The 13,665-nt window shown below is 41.3% G+C and overlaps 1 protein-coding gene across 9 annotated transcripts in view; it reads left to right on the top strand.

Moving 5' to 3' along the window:
- Positions 1 to 13,665, top strand: part of LOC140185133 (rho GTPase-activating protein 32-like) — a 583,009-nt gene that overhangs the window by 139,396 nt on the left and 429,948 nt on the right. Inside the window, exon 1 of one of the 9 annotated variants that reach the window (XM_072238469.1) lies at positions 5,905 to 5,934. The exons of the other annotated variants lie outside the window; for them this stretch is intronic. The gene's annotated coding sequence lies outside the window, so the exon portion shown is untranslated. Of the gene's footprint in view, positions 1 to 5,904; positions 5,935 to 13,665 lie in introns of those variants that run through there. 9 annotated transcript variants of the gene reach the window in all.

The following is a 13,665-nucleotide window of genomic DNA, read 5'->3' as shown; positions in this document are numbered from 1 at the left end:
TTCTGCAAATCTGCTCTCTTGGGATCCAGCACCAACCTGATTTTCCCAATCTACCTGCATATTGAAATCCCCCATGATTATTGTAACATTGCCCTTTTTTTAAATACAAGCCGTTTCTGTCTCCTGTTGTAATTTAAGCCCTACATTTTGACTACTGTTCAGAGGCCTATATTTAACTCCCATCAGGGCATTTTTACACTTGCATTTTCTTCACTCTATGCACAAGGATTCTATATCTTCTGATCCTATGTCACTTCTTTCTAAGGATTTAATTTCACTTTCTATCGACAAAGCCATGCCACCTCCTCTGCCCACCTGTCTGTCATTTCTATATGATGTTTATCCTTGGATATTAAGCTGCCATCTTGCTCATCTTTGCACCATAACTGTGAGTGCCACAATGCCATACCTGCTGATTTCTTGCTGTGCTAGATCATCCATCTTATTTCCAATATCTCACAAATATTTGATCGGGAGTACGAGAAGAGCAGTGATTTCATTTAAGTCCACGGCTGAAGTTTAAAAAAGGCAGTGCTTCGTGGCATTTTTTCAGAGTTGGACTGCTCCCAATCAGTGAATGGGATTTATTAGGGCAAATAAAAATATGGCAGGGGCAAGTGGAGTGGCCATTGTGTGAGATGGTCAGTTTTGGAGTGGGTTTGGCTTATCAGGCTTGGGCGAGGTAGATATCTGGTAAGTTGTTTCTTCCTCTTTTTAATTCTTCTTCTGTTAGGGCACAGTTAGTGCAGAGAGACTGCCTCCTGGAGCAGTGTGTGTGTGTGAAATGTAGGAATCCTGGGAGACCTCCAGCCTCCTGGATAATCACATCTGCACCAGGTGCACCGAGCAACAGCTCCTCAGAGAGCGTGTTAAGGAACTGGAGCTGCAACTCGATGACGTTTGGCTCATACAAGAGACTGAGGAAGTGATAGACAGGAGGTAGTCACCCCTAGGTTGAAGGAGGCAGGTAACTGGGTGGCTGTCGGGAGAAGGAAGGGAAATGGACAACCAGTATAGAGTACACCTGTGGCTGTAATAAGTATACCACTTTGGATGCTGTTGCAGGGTCGACCTACCGAGGGTAGCTGCAGCGACCGAGTCTGTGGTACTGTGGCTCAGAAGAGAAAAGAGGTGAAAAGGACTGCAGTAGTGACAGGAGATTCCATAGTTAGGAATAGAAATGAGATTCTGTGGATGAGATAGAGACACACGGATGGGTAGGTTGCCTCCCAGGTGCCAGAGTCAGGGATATCTTGGATCAGGTCCATGGCATTTTAAAGGCGGAGGGTGAGTAGCCAGAAGTCTTGGTACATATTGGCATCATTGACATAGGTAGACAAGGTGAGGAGGTCCTGAACAGCGATTTTAGGGAGCTAGGTAGCAAACTGAAAAGCAGGATCCCCAGGGTAGCAATCTCTGGATCGCTGCCTAAGCTACATGCCAGTGAGGGTATGAATAGAATGATTTGGCAGTTGTCTATGTGGCTGATGAACTGGTGCAGGGGGCAGGGATTCAGATATATGGATCATTGGGATCCCTTCTGGGGAAGGTACAACCTGGACAAAAGGGATGGGTTACATCTGAACCAATATCCTTGCGAGCAAGTTTGCTAGAGCTGTTTGGGAGGGTTTAAACTAATTTGGCAGGGTTTGGGAACCAGAGTGATGGGGCTGAGGATGGGGTAGTTGGTTTACAAACAGAGGCAGTGTGTTGTGAGACTGCTAGCAAGGAGTGGTTGATGATGGGACAAAATTGTAGTGAATGGGATGAGTTGCAATGTAAAAGGGGACAAAGTCAACAAGGGTGATACAGGACTGAAGGTGTTATATTTGAATGTACATAGTATACAAAATAAGATGGATGAACGTGTAGCACAGTTACAGATTGGCATGTATAACATTGTGGGCATTACGGAATTATGGCTGAAAGAAAAGGCCCAACGACACACATTGTATCGAAGGGGCAGGTAGAAAGCTAGAGGGGGTGGGGTGGCTCTGTTAGTAAAAAATGAAAAACCATTAGAAAAAGGTTGCAGAGGATGTATGACATAGGATAAAATGTAGAATTGTTGTGGGTACAGCTAAGAAACTGCAAGGGTAAAAAGACTGTGGGTTGTATACAGACCTCCAAACAGTAGCAAAGATGTGGTCTACAAATTGTAACGTGAGATAAAAAATGCATTGGAAAAGGGCAATATTACGATAACCATGGTAGATTTCAATATGCAGGTAGAGTGAGAAAATTAGGTTGGTGCTGGTTCCCAAGAGGGCAATTTTTTGAATGCCTCCCAGATGGCTTTTTAGAGCAGCTCATAGTTGAGCCTACTAGGGGAAAAGGCAATTCTGGATTGGATGTTGTGCAATGAACTGGAATGGACTAGAGAGCTTAAGGTAAAGGAACCCTTAGGGGTCAGTGATCATAATATGATAAGAGTTCACCCTGTAATTTGAGAAGGAGAAGCTAAAGTCAGATGTATCAGTGTATGGTGGAGTAAAGGGAATTACAGAGGCATGATAGAGGAACCAGCTAAGATTGATTGGAAAAGAACATAATCAAGGATGAAGCCAGAGCACCAATGGCTCGAGTTTCTGGGAGCAATTTGGAAGGCACGGGATAGATTCTTCTTGAAGTATTCTAAAGGCAGATTGATGCAATAGTGGCTGACAAGAGAAGTCAAAACCAACATAAAAGCCAAAGAGAGGGCATATAGTAGCAAAAAATAGTGGGAAGTTAGAGGATTGGGAAGTTTTAAAAACCAACAATTTAAAAAATTATAAAGAAGGAAAAGATGGAAAACAAGGGTAAGCTAGCCAATAATAAAGAAGATACAAAATGTTTCTTCAGATATATAAAGTGTAAAGGAGAGGCTGGAAAATGATGCTGGAGAAATAGTAATGTGGGCAAGGAAATGTCGGACGAACTGAATAAGTGTTGTGCGTCAGTGTTCACTGTGGAAGACATTAGCCATATGCCGGAAGTTTGAATATGTCGTGGGCAGAAGTATGTGAAGTTGCCATTACTAGGGAGAAGGTGCGGAAACTGAAAGGTTTTAAGGAAGGTAAGTTACCTGGACCAGATGGTATACACTCTAGGATTCTGAAGGAGGTGGCTGAAGAGATTGTGCAAGGAAGGAAGTTCACATAAATGATTCCAGGATTAAAAAGCTTACCATATGTGGAGCGTTTGATGACTCTGGGCCTGTACTCACTTGAATTCGGGGGTGGAGGGGGGGTTGGGGTGGATCTCATTGAAACCTCTGGAATATTGAAAGGCCTTGATAGAGTGGATGCAGAGGGGATGTTTCCTCTGGTGCGGCAGTCTGAGACCAGAAGACATGGCTTCAGAATAGAGTCATACTCATTTAGAATGGAGATGAGGTGGAATTTTTTGAGTCTGGTGGTGAGTCTGTGAAATTCATTGCCACAGGCAGCTGTGGATGTCAAGTCATTTGGTATATTTAAGGCAGAGTTTGATAGATTCTGGATTAGTCAGGGTATGAAGGGATATGGGCCAAAGGTAGGAGATTGGGGTTGAGAGGGAAATGGGTTAGCATGATAAACTGGAGTAGACTCAGTCGGTCAAATGGCCTAATTCTGCTCCTATATCTTATGGTCTTATGGAATTCAAGTACATTTCTCCCATGCGTTTTTGAGCCATGCATTTAACTCTTCGATCTTATTAACACTTTGCCAATTTGCATGTGGCTCAGGAAACAATCCGAATGTTAATTTTTTGGTTCTGAGTTTTCATTTGGTCACTAGCTTCTCAAATTCCCTCAGCAGAATCTCTTGTTCCTCCTATGTTGTTGATACCCACGACAACTTGATATTTTCCCTCCCGCTCCAAATTCCTCTGTAGGTCAGATGAGATTTCCCAAACCTGGGCACGAGGCAGATAACTGTCTTTGAGACTTAATCCTTGTGACAGTATTGCATCTATTCTCCTGACTTTACTATCCCCAATTAGAACTGCATTTCTCTTCTCCCCCCCCCCCCCCCACCACCACCCACTTGAATGGCTCCCTGAACCCCATTGTGATGGTTTGGTTGCTTCCTTCAGCTCTCACTCTCGTCCTCATGGAGCAACAGTCTCAGACCTGCTGTGCAAACTCAAGGGCCGAGGCTCCACCAGCACGACCTTCCAGACTTTCCTACCTGCTTCACTCACAGTCACATTCTGTTGTACCTGACCACAGACAAATTGAAAGTAGTAATGTGATGAATGTTTTGGGTGCCCATTTATAATGACTGTAAAATGCTTTCCATTTGTTTTGCTTTTCATTTTCCATTCAAATCCACTAAATCCAATTTTGACTTACTTGCTGACCTTCCTTTTCGTATCCCCTTTATCATCAAAAGAACTGTGGGTATCTTACCTTTTCTCTTTCTGGCAGTGCACCTAAACTGTAAAGATCAGATACATCAGATAAAAGGTCATCCATTATTCTGTTGCTATTTGGTATTAGCATATCTTTGCTAAATCTAATCTTATCCCATTGCAAGTTGTCATTCTATTTAGAAGCTCAGCTCAAATCTCTCCTGTGATCATTCTAATCTGCCTGCTTTACTGAACACTGAAGTTCTCCTGAGTACATGTAACAACTTTTCTCACCAATGTTGCCCTGATCTGCAATGGATTAATTGAAATCCCCAGCTCTACCCCTCCTAGGGCATTTCTTCTGTATTTTCCCTGTGCATTTACTTTTTTCATGTTATCACTGTATTCAGAATACCTTCAGTTGTGTAATTGATCCTCTCTTGCTTTTAACTCTAACCTTTCTGATTCTGTGACTTCTCGAAAGCATCCAATCTCCCAGCGCTGTAATAATACCTTTATTAGTACTGCTACCCCTCCATCTTTGCCTATCTGTACAGGCACTTGTATTAATCTTACCTTTCAGTTCATTAGACAGGTAGTGTAGCGAAGTACAATATAACTTGTATCTTCGATTGTCTCATCATCATCTTGGGTCCAAGACCCTTGATCATCTTGAAGGCTCTTAGTCTGAAATGTGGAGTCTTTATTTCTTTCCATAGACACTGCCTGACCTGCTGAGCTCCTCCAGTGCTTTTGTGTTTGTTACTCTGGATTTCCAGCAGCTGCAGAATTGCTTGTTTTCATCACCTTTATACAGCTGTTTGTTGTTTCACATCGTGGCATTATGGCCAAAATAAATTGTTCTCTAGAATGTACGTTTGGCCAGAAATCTCGAAGTGTTAACTTTCACTATTATGTACATGATCCTAAATGTTGAGATGCTCATGTTTTAGCTGTGATTTGGATTCCTCCCTTGTTGAACTGAACAATAGCTGCTGTAATGGGGACTTGCTGCAGGCACGCCACATGTGAGTGTCTGGCTGAAGGTTGGTGTGCTGTGTAAGCATCATCCAGCAAGAAAAAGACGTGCAGCTGCTCCAGTTGAATTTTAACCTTTTTTTCACTGTGACTTAAGCAATTATATTTTGTATAAAACAGGTCTGTTAAAATGTACATTTCAGTTGTTCTGTGAGCAGTCTGTTGCTTTATAGGCTAAAAGATTTTATAATTTATTCAACCATTTAATAGTCTGAGACCGTATTGGCTCGGCCTGTTGTTAGGCTGCCAGCTTCCCTTGTGCTGTAATGTTAAAGATGAGAGGAGGGACATACTGTACTAGTCCCAAAATGTGATAAGAAGTCAGCTAATATGTGGCAAAATCATTAACTGTATGTGTTCCTAAGACCACTCATTCATCTTGTAGTGTTTTCTCAAGCAGCAGACACTGAAGTCGGTCAGTGTCTCTAAGACTGCAGTATTGGCCTGCATCCAAGACTTCAGAGGCAGAGGTTGTGACAGTCTTCCATGAAGCTACCTGTCTACCCTGGTGGCAGATGGAGGGGGCTGGGAGAGTACACAGAGGAAGTGGAGCAGACATGGAAGCTTATCGTACTGGAGGTGTGTGGGTGGACAGCAGTGTGGTTGTGGTGTGGTAAGGGATGGGAAATTACTGAGTGGGTTTTCAGTTATTTTTCAAAAAGCTGTAATCCCTGGGCATTAACTCTTAAGAATACTTTGTTTAGCCATGGTCCTCTTGTAGAGCATGTGAGCTTTGTTTTGTCTCAGTTCTGATGCATCTATTATTTAAACAATGATAATCTTTAAGATGGACATATTTCATTTGACTCGAAAGTGTGTGGGTGAATATTTGTTAAGCTTTTAGGCATTGACAGATAACCCTGGGCATTTTATTGAGGTGTGCACGCTTTATATACGGAGTACCAGGTAGATGGTGATGCAAAATGAATGATCTATCTTTCCTGCCTCTTGAGAGACCCACCATCTCAGAAGCTAGACTTCAATCAATTAATTTCACTACATGTGATATCAAGGGAAATCTTGAAGCAAGCATGATAGTATCGGATAAGATCACTTGGATAATCTATAAACGGGTTGAGTATAGATGGGAGCTTGGTCAGGATAGACATAATGGGCCAAAGAGCATGTTTTAGTGCTGTGTGACTTTGACTGACTTAACTCTACATCTGAATTAAATGTGCATCGAGCATAATCTAATGGTGTAATTGTGATATTAGTATCTTGAGTTGGAAAAGTAGTCTTAACTCTAATCTTTTTTTTACTTTTTTGTAACTCTCAGGCTTAGTCAATTCTGTAGCCTTCATTGTTCATCATGGAGGTACAATATAAACCATAGCAGAAATTCTGAACCTTATTGTGTGCTGCAGATTTGACAACTGCCAGTGTCCCCATGATTACAATTGTATTTTTCATTTAACATATTTTCATTTAATGTTTTATATAATAAAAATGGCTCTCGCTCATTCTTCTTAACTGTGAAAACAATTTATTGTGATTTAGAATATAAAATATTTTTGACACAGATTTGTAGCTTAATATTCCTTAACAGGAGTAAGTAGGAGCTTGATCTAATGATAATTCTTTTGTACTTAGATTACACCTTAAGTAAAGGGTTTTTTTTAAAATTAACACCTCAGTTCATGTCTACTGCACAGCCTGCAGCATGTGAATATTCCTAGCTGCTACTTGTAACCTGGATGATCACATCAATGGGATGCTTCGGTCCTTTTTGAGCTTGAATGCCAGCTGGGTGCACCACTGTGGAGGAGGGCATTGCAATTGGAGAATTCGGGGAGAGGGATGGTGGAATTCTCAAATAAGTATTAGATACCTCAGTAGGATTAAAGGTGGGTAACGCCCCTGGTGCTGAAGAAATGTATACCAAGCTGCTATGGGAAGTAAAAGAAGAGATTTCCTGAATTTTTCAAATCTTCACTGAATACAAGAATTTCCAGGTGACCAGAGGACAGCAAATGTTACCTTATTCAATAAAGGCAACATTGATTAGCCAGGTAGTTACAGGGATGTGAATATAACATCAGCAGTAGGGAAATTATTGGGAAAAAAGCGAGAGAAATATCCTGCACAGAGAGAGGCAAGAATTCATCAGGGATAGTCACTATAATTTTGTTAAAATCAAATTTTTTTGAAGACATGACTGGTTAGGAAAAATTGGATAGTTGATAGTCACATAAGAATTGGGGGTTTTCAAGCAATTAAAAGCCTGTGAACAGTTAAATATAACAGTTCAGTGCTAGGATTTTTGCTGTTATATACATTAGCGAGCTTGATTTGAGTATAGGAGATATGATTAGTAAATTCACAGATAACGCAAAGTTTTGATGCTTTTGACAGTGAAGAAGGCAATCGTCAGCTAAAGAATAATATTGAAGAGTTGGTAAGATAGGTAGGGAAATGTCAAATTGAATTTTATCCTGAAAAATTAGGTATTGCATTCTGGGAAACCTAAAGGCCAGGATATACACAATGAATTGTAGGACTGGAGGGAGTACTGAGGAATAGTGGGGCCTTGACATACATGCCCCATAATCTCTGAAAGCCTAGATTGATGGTGTTTAAGAATGCATAAGGGTTGATCCATTCCCCACAAACGTAGCCTTGAATGTCACAGGCCTTCAAGTACACATTTAAGCAATTCTTTGTGATAAAGATCTCTTCCTCCAATCTCCTACTAGGCAATGAATTCTAGACCCCTACTATCTTTACACCTTAAAGCTTTACACCCATTACACATACACACCTATTAATCACTGTATGTTATAATGCAGAAGGTCTTTCTCATATTATCTTTGATGAAAGATGAGACTAGGTGTACAAATGTGCCATCTTACAGATACTTTAAAACTTTGGCCACTGTTTTTTGACCACTCTTTTAATGGAATATGTCCTTATTTTCTGTATCCGGATGTCACTAACTTTGTACGCTTGAATTCAGTTTGTTAGTTTTCTCCCATTCCAAGGAAAAGGAGTCCAGTTTTGCCTCAGAGCTGCATTATTTTAGTCCTGGCCCAATTTCTTGCAAATAACGGTTGTGCTCTTGCTGGCCCAATTACATTTTTCTTGAAATGTGATCAAAAATGCATTCTATACACATGCTAACAGAATTGTGCATTTCTAGCATGACCTCCCTGTTGTGTTTTTTTTGTTGCAGGAAATAATTTATGCTCATTTGACTAGATTATCAGTATAGTCAGATTATCAGTATTATCAGTAAAGCTTTCCTCTCACTGTCACAATATATGTGCGAACAACTTTATCATGCCCCCTACATTTAAATCTAAACTATTACTATGTATAACAAGAAGCAAGGGGCAGAATTTTTGTATGCTGTGAAAACACTACCAGCCTTCCAGTCATAAAAATACCTGTTAGCAATTACTCTTTGAACCAATTTTGGATCCTCGTTGTAATTCTTATGATATATGAAGAGCTAATTAGGCCCAACAGGTCTATGCTGGCCCTCATCAATCCCATGCCACAACTTTCCCAATAGCCTGTTCTCTCTCATGTGCCCAGCAGTCCTCCCATTTTTATTACAGTCCATTTACAATAGGAGCAATTTACGGTTGCTTATTAATTGATAGCCAGCACTTTATGATGTGGGACGAAACCAGAAAACTTCAAGGGAACTTGCATAGTTGCAACAAGAAGATGTAAACAAAGAGCACCTATAGGCAAGAACCCAGTTGTTGGAGCTGTGAGGCAACAGTGCCATTTGCTGTGCTAACATGCCTGGTACTTTCCCCTGCAACTGCAGGATGTGCAGCCCTTGTTCTCAGTACCTCCACCCTCAGCACCATCCAGGGACCTAAAAAAAACCTTCCAGGTGAGGCAGTGCAGCACTTGCACCTCCTCCAACCTATGCTTTCAGTGCTTGCAATGTAGTCTGTACATAGTTGAGACCAAGTGTAGAGTAGCCGATTGTTAGGAGGGTTGTTCTGCATTGGTCATCTTGAGCTTGCAATGGGATATCATTTCATCTCTCTCCATTCTCTCCTTGGCCTTCATTGTTATAGTGAAGAGATCAAATGCAGATGAGAACAGAAGCACATTCCACTGAGGTAACCCAGAGCCCACATCCGCTTTTGTTCCTTTCCCACATCCAGCAGACTACCGGAGGTGTCTCTCTCCCTCTATTCACCTTTTTCATCATCCTCTTCACTCAACTCTCCAACTTCCTCCCCTCTCTAGCTTCCACCTCACTCGTTATTTAGGGTTATCACCCTCCTCCACTGTTCCATCATCAGCTGGCTAGCATGCCCTGGAATCCCATGTGATGTAATTTTCTGGACCAGCTTACCACGAGGGACCTTGTTAAATGTCTTGCTAAAGTCCATGTAGTAAACTTCTACTGCTCTGCCATCATCAATCCTCTTGGTCTCCTGGTTTAAAAAAAAACTCAAATTAAGTTTGTCAAACATGATTTCCCATGCACAAATCTGTGCTGACTATACTTAATCATCCCTGCCTTTTGTAGGTGAATAAAACCCATGTAAGATACTTCATTAGTTATGGCATTGAACACAAGATCAGTGAGACTTCGATATGATTTTATAAAGCATTAGCCCTCGGAGGAATATTGCACGGAATTCTGGTTGCCGTACTATAGGAAAGATGTGATTGGACTGGAGAGTGTGCAAGAGATTCACTTGGGTATTGCCTGGAAATGAGAATTTCAACTGGGAGGTACAGTTCGACCTTCACTAATCCGGCACTATTGGGACCTGAGGAGTGCCGGATTAGTGAAAATGCCGAATTACAGAAGGATCACATTAAGCATAATCAGTGCCGGATTATCGAAGGAATCGGATTACAGGTATTTAGATTAGTGAAGGTCAACTGTAGTTGAAGGGAACCTAATTGTGCTCTCCAAAATTGAGATCCATTCATTGGGACAAACTTTACCCATGGCAGAGATGCTTGTAACCAGAGAATGCAGGTTTAAGGTAAGTGGAAGTAGATTTGGTGGGAATTTGAAATCTATTTTCATTCATAGGGTGGTTTAAATCTGTAGGGGGCAATGGATGCAGGTACTCTCACAGCGTTTAATTATTAGGATGACTGAACATTTAAAATCCTTATTTATGTTTTATTTTGTCATGCAAGTTATATATAATTTGTGTTGATTTAAGTTTGGAATTTTTGTCATGTTTGTAATGTGCTATGCTACTGCTGCAAAAAGCTAATTTTCCATGGTGCTTGTATCCTCTAAACTTGAATTTGAACCCCATGACATGAAAGGCTATGGGCCAAGTGCTGGAAAGTGGGGTTAGGATAAATATATACTCAATGGCTGGCATGGACATAGTGGGCTGGAGGACTAGTTTACGTGCTAAATGAATCTAACATTCCCCAATTCTGATCAGTGTATGAGCGGTCTTTGAAGCACAATTTTACACAGTTCAGCTCATGAACACTAAACTGCATTTTGGCTTGATCACGTCATGTGTCAATCCGAACTGTAGGGAAGTACACTTTATTGCTTTTCTTTCCTCTTAAAAAAATTCTAGTACTGGAGATTTGATTTGGAACACTTGTTTGTTCAGAAAAATGAACCCCAATAGTAATCTGCCATTGTAATAAACTGATGTTCATATATAGAATCAGGCAATTGACTGCTGCTTTGTCTGGAAATGTATATGTGCTATGGCTTGAATGGAAGTGTTTTATTTTTATTATTTATCATTGCTTTATCATTTTTAAACAAAATATATTTCATCTTTCAAAATCCTGACCTGCCATTTGCTTTTCTATTCAACTTTTAATTTGTTTCATTTTACTGATCATTTTAATTGAGATAAAAGCTGCCAGAATAAATCAATGTCTGTTAAGTCTATTTAGCATCATTTGCAATGCTTTCAGAGCTGCTGCAATCAGTGTGGGTGTTTGAAATTACAAATAAGATTGAAATTATTGGGTTTGGTCAGAGGGGGAGGCATTAAGTGGATTTGAATTCTGAGAGTCTCGGCTTGCTGAAAAGCCACTGCATCAAATCCACTGAATGCTGAAACGTCTATTCAAATCCAACCAGCTGTGTTCAAGTCCCAACCAATTGCAATCGTACACTTGCCTGACTTGCTCTTTGGGATCATTATGACCCCAGGTTTGTTGCTAAGCAGGATGTGCTGAATAATAATGGATATCTTTATTCTATCTAGTGGTTATTTGAGATTTTAGCTCTTCAAGGCTTCAGTGTGGAGAGGTTTGGGTGAGAGAAGACGAAAAAGCTGTAGATAGAATTTTTTCCCCCAGTTTGTTTATTGTTTCCTCCTTTATAATTGCACAGTTACAACAGTAGGGGTGCCAGGCAGGATAGTTGAATGCTCCTCTTGAGGGATGTGTGAAGGCAGGGAGACCTCTGGTGTCCCTGATGACTTCACCTGCAAGAAGTGCATCCATATAACAGACCGTGTTAAGGAGTTGAGGTAGAACTGGATGAACTCAGGATCATTCAGGAGGTAGAGGGGGTGATAGTTAGGACATATGGAGAGGTAGTTACACTCAAGGTGCAGAACACGGGAAACTAGGTGACAGGAAAGGGAAAGGGGTGAAACAGCCAGTGCAGAGTAACCCTGTGGCCATTCCCCTCAAGAACCGGTATATCATTCTGTATACCGTTGGTGGGAGGAATGACCTGGCAGAGGAAAGTCACAGTGGTCAGGTCTCTGGCACTGGGTCTGACTCTGCAACTCAGAAGAGGAGAGGCAAGCTGTCATAATAGGGGATTTGTTAGCTAGGGGAATAGAAAGGAGGTTTTGAGGACAAGAATGAGATTCCCAGATGGTATGTTATCTCCTGGGTGCGGGGGTCCAGGACATCTTGGATAGAGTCCTCAGCAGAAAGTTGCGGGGGGGGGGGTGCGGAGTGAGCACCCAGAGGTTTGGGCCATGTTGTACCAATGACATGGGAATGAGGGGTGATGAGGTCCTGCAAAATGAGCTCAGGGAGTTAGGTACTAAGTTAAAGGACAGGACCTCTAGGGTTGTGATCTCAGGATTGCTAACTGTGCCACGTGCTAGTGAGGCCAGAAATAAGAAGATTGTACAGTTTAACACGTGGCTGAGGAGTTGGTGTAGGAAGGAGGACAATAGATTTTTGGATTATTAGGCTGTCTTCCAGGGAACATTGGACCTGTACAGAAGAGACTGTACCTGAACTAGAGGGGTGTACTAGTTTCCCAGCAGGAAGGTTTGCTGCTGTTGCACAGGGTGGGTTTAAACTAGAATTGCAGGGGGATGTGAACCAGAATGCCAGAACAGATAGTGGAGAGATTATGGAGACAGATGTTTTTAAAACCTTGGACAGAGTGAAGAATCAACAGGTTGAGCATGGTGCAACTAATGTGCTGAGCTGTGTATATTTCAAAGCAAGAAGTATTGTAAGAAAGGCAGATGAGCTTAGGGTATGAATCCACCCATGTTATTTATGATATTGTAGCCATTAGTGAGACTTAGCTCTTAGGAGGGACAGGACTGGCAGCTCAATATCCCAGGGCTCTGTTTTAGATACGGCAGAGCAGGAGGAATTAAAGGGTGGCATTACTAGTCTGGGAAAATGTCACGGCAGTGCTCAATCAGGGCAGACTGGAGAATGCGTCTGGTGAGCCTTTATGGGTGAAACTGAGTAAAAAGAAAGGTATGACCACGTTAATGGGACTATATTTATAGACTACCCAACAGTCCACAGGATTTAGAGGAACAAATTTATAGAGAGGTTGCAGACTGTTGCAAGAAACATAAGGTTGTTATAGTAGGTGATTTTAACTTTCCACATATTGACTGGGATTCCATACTGCCAAAGGAGTAGATGGGATAGAGTTTGTCAAATGTGTTCAGGAAAGTTTCCTTAATCGGTACATAGAAATCTCAACGAGAGACCATGCTGAACTCCTAATAGGGAATCAGACAGGGCAGGTCACAGAAGTGTTTGTAGAGTAACACTTCGCATTCAGTGATCATAATGTCATTAGTTTCAAAGTAAATACAGTCCTTATCCGTGAGTTCCGCATGTGTGAATTCAACCAACTGCGAATCAAGAAAACCTGGAAGTGCTCTTCCAGCACTTGTTGTTTGAGCATGTACAGACTTCTTTTTCTTGTCATTATTCCCTAAACAATGCAGTATAACAACTATTTTACATAACATTTACATTGAATTAGGTATTATAAGTAATCTACAACTGATTTAAAGTACACGGGAGGATGTGCGTAGGTTATCATGGATCGGGATGGAAAAGAAAATGGAAGTTTTCTTACTAAGTAAGTCGGAACAGGTACATCTGGTATTATTT

Source organism: Mobula birostris, chromosome 20, assembly GCF_030028105.1.
Source record: "Mobula birostris isolate sMobBir1 chromosome 20, sMobBir1.hap1, whole genome shotgun sequence".
Lineage (NCBI taxonomy): Eukaryota > Metazoa > Chordata > Chondrichthyes > Myliobatiformes > Myliobatidae > Mobula > Mobula birostris.
The sequence above is the reverse complement of the archived record's forward strand: the minus strand, read 5'-3'. Positions and strand labels throughout refer to the sequence as shown.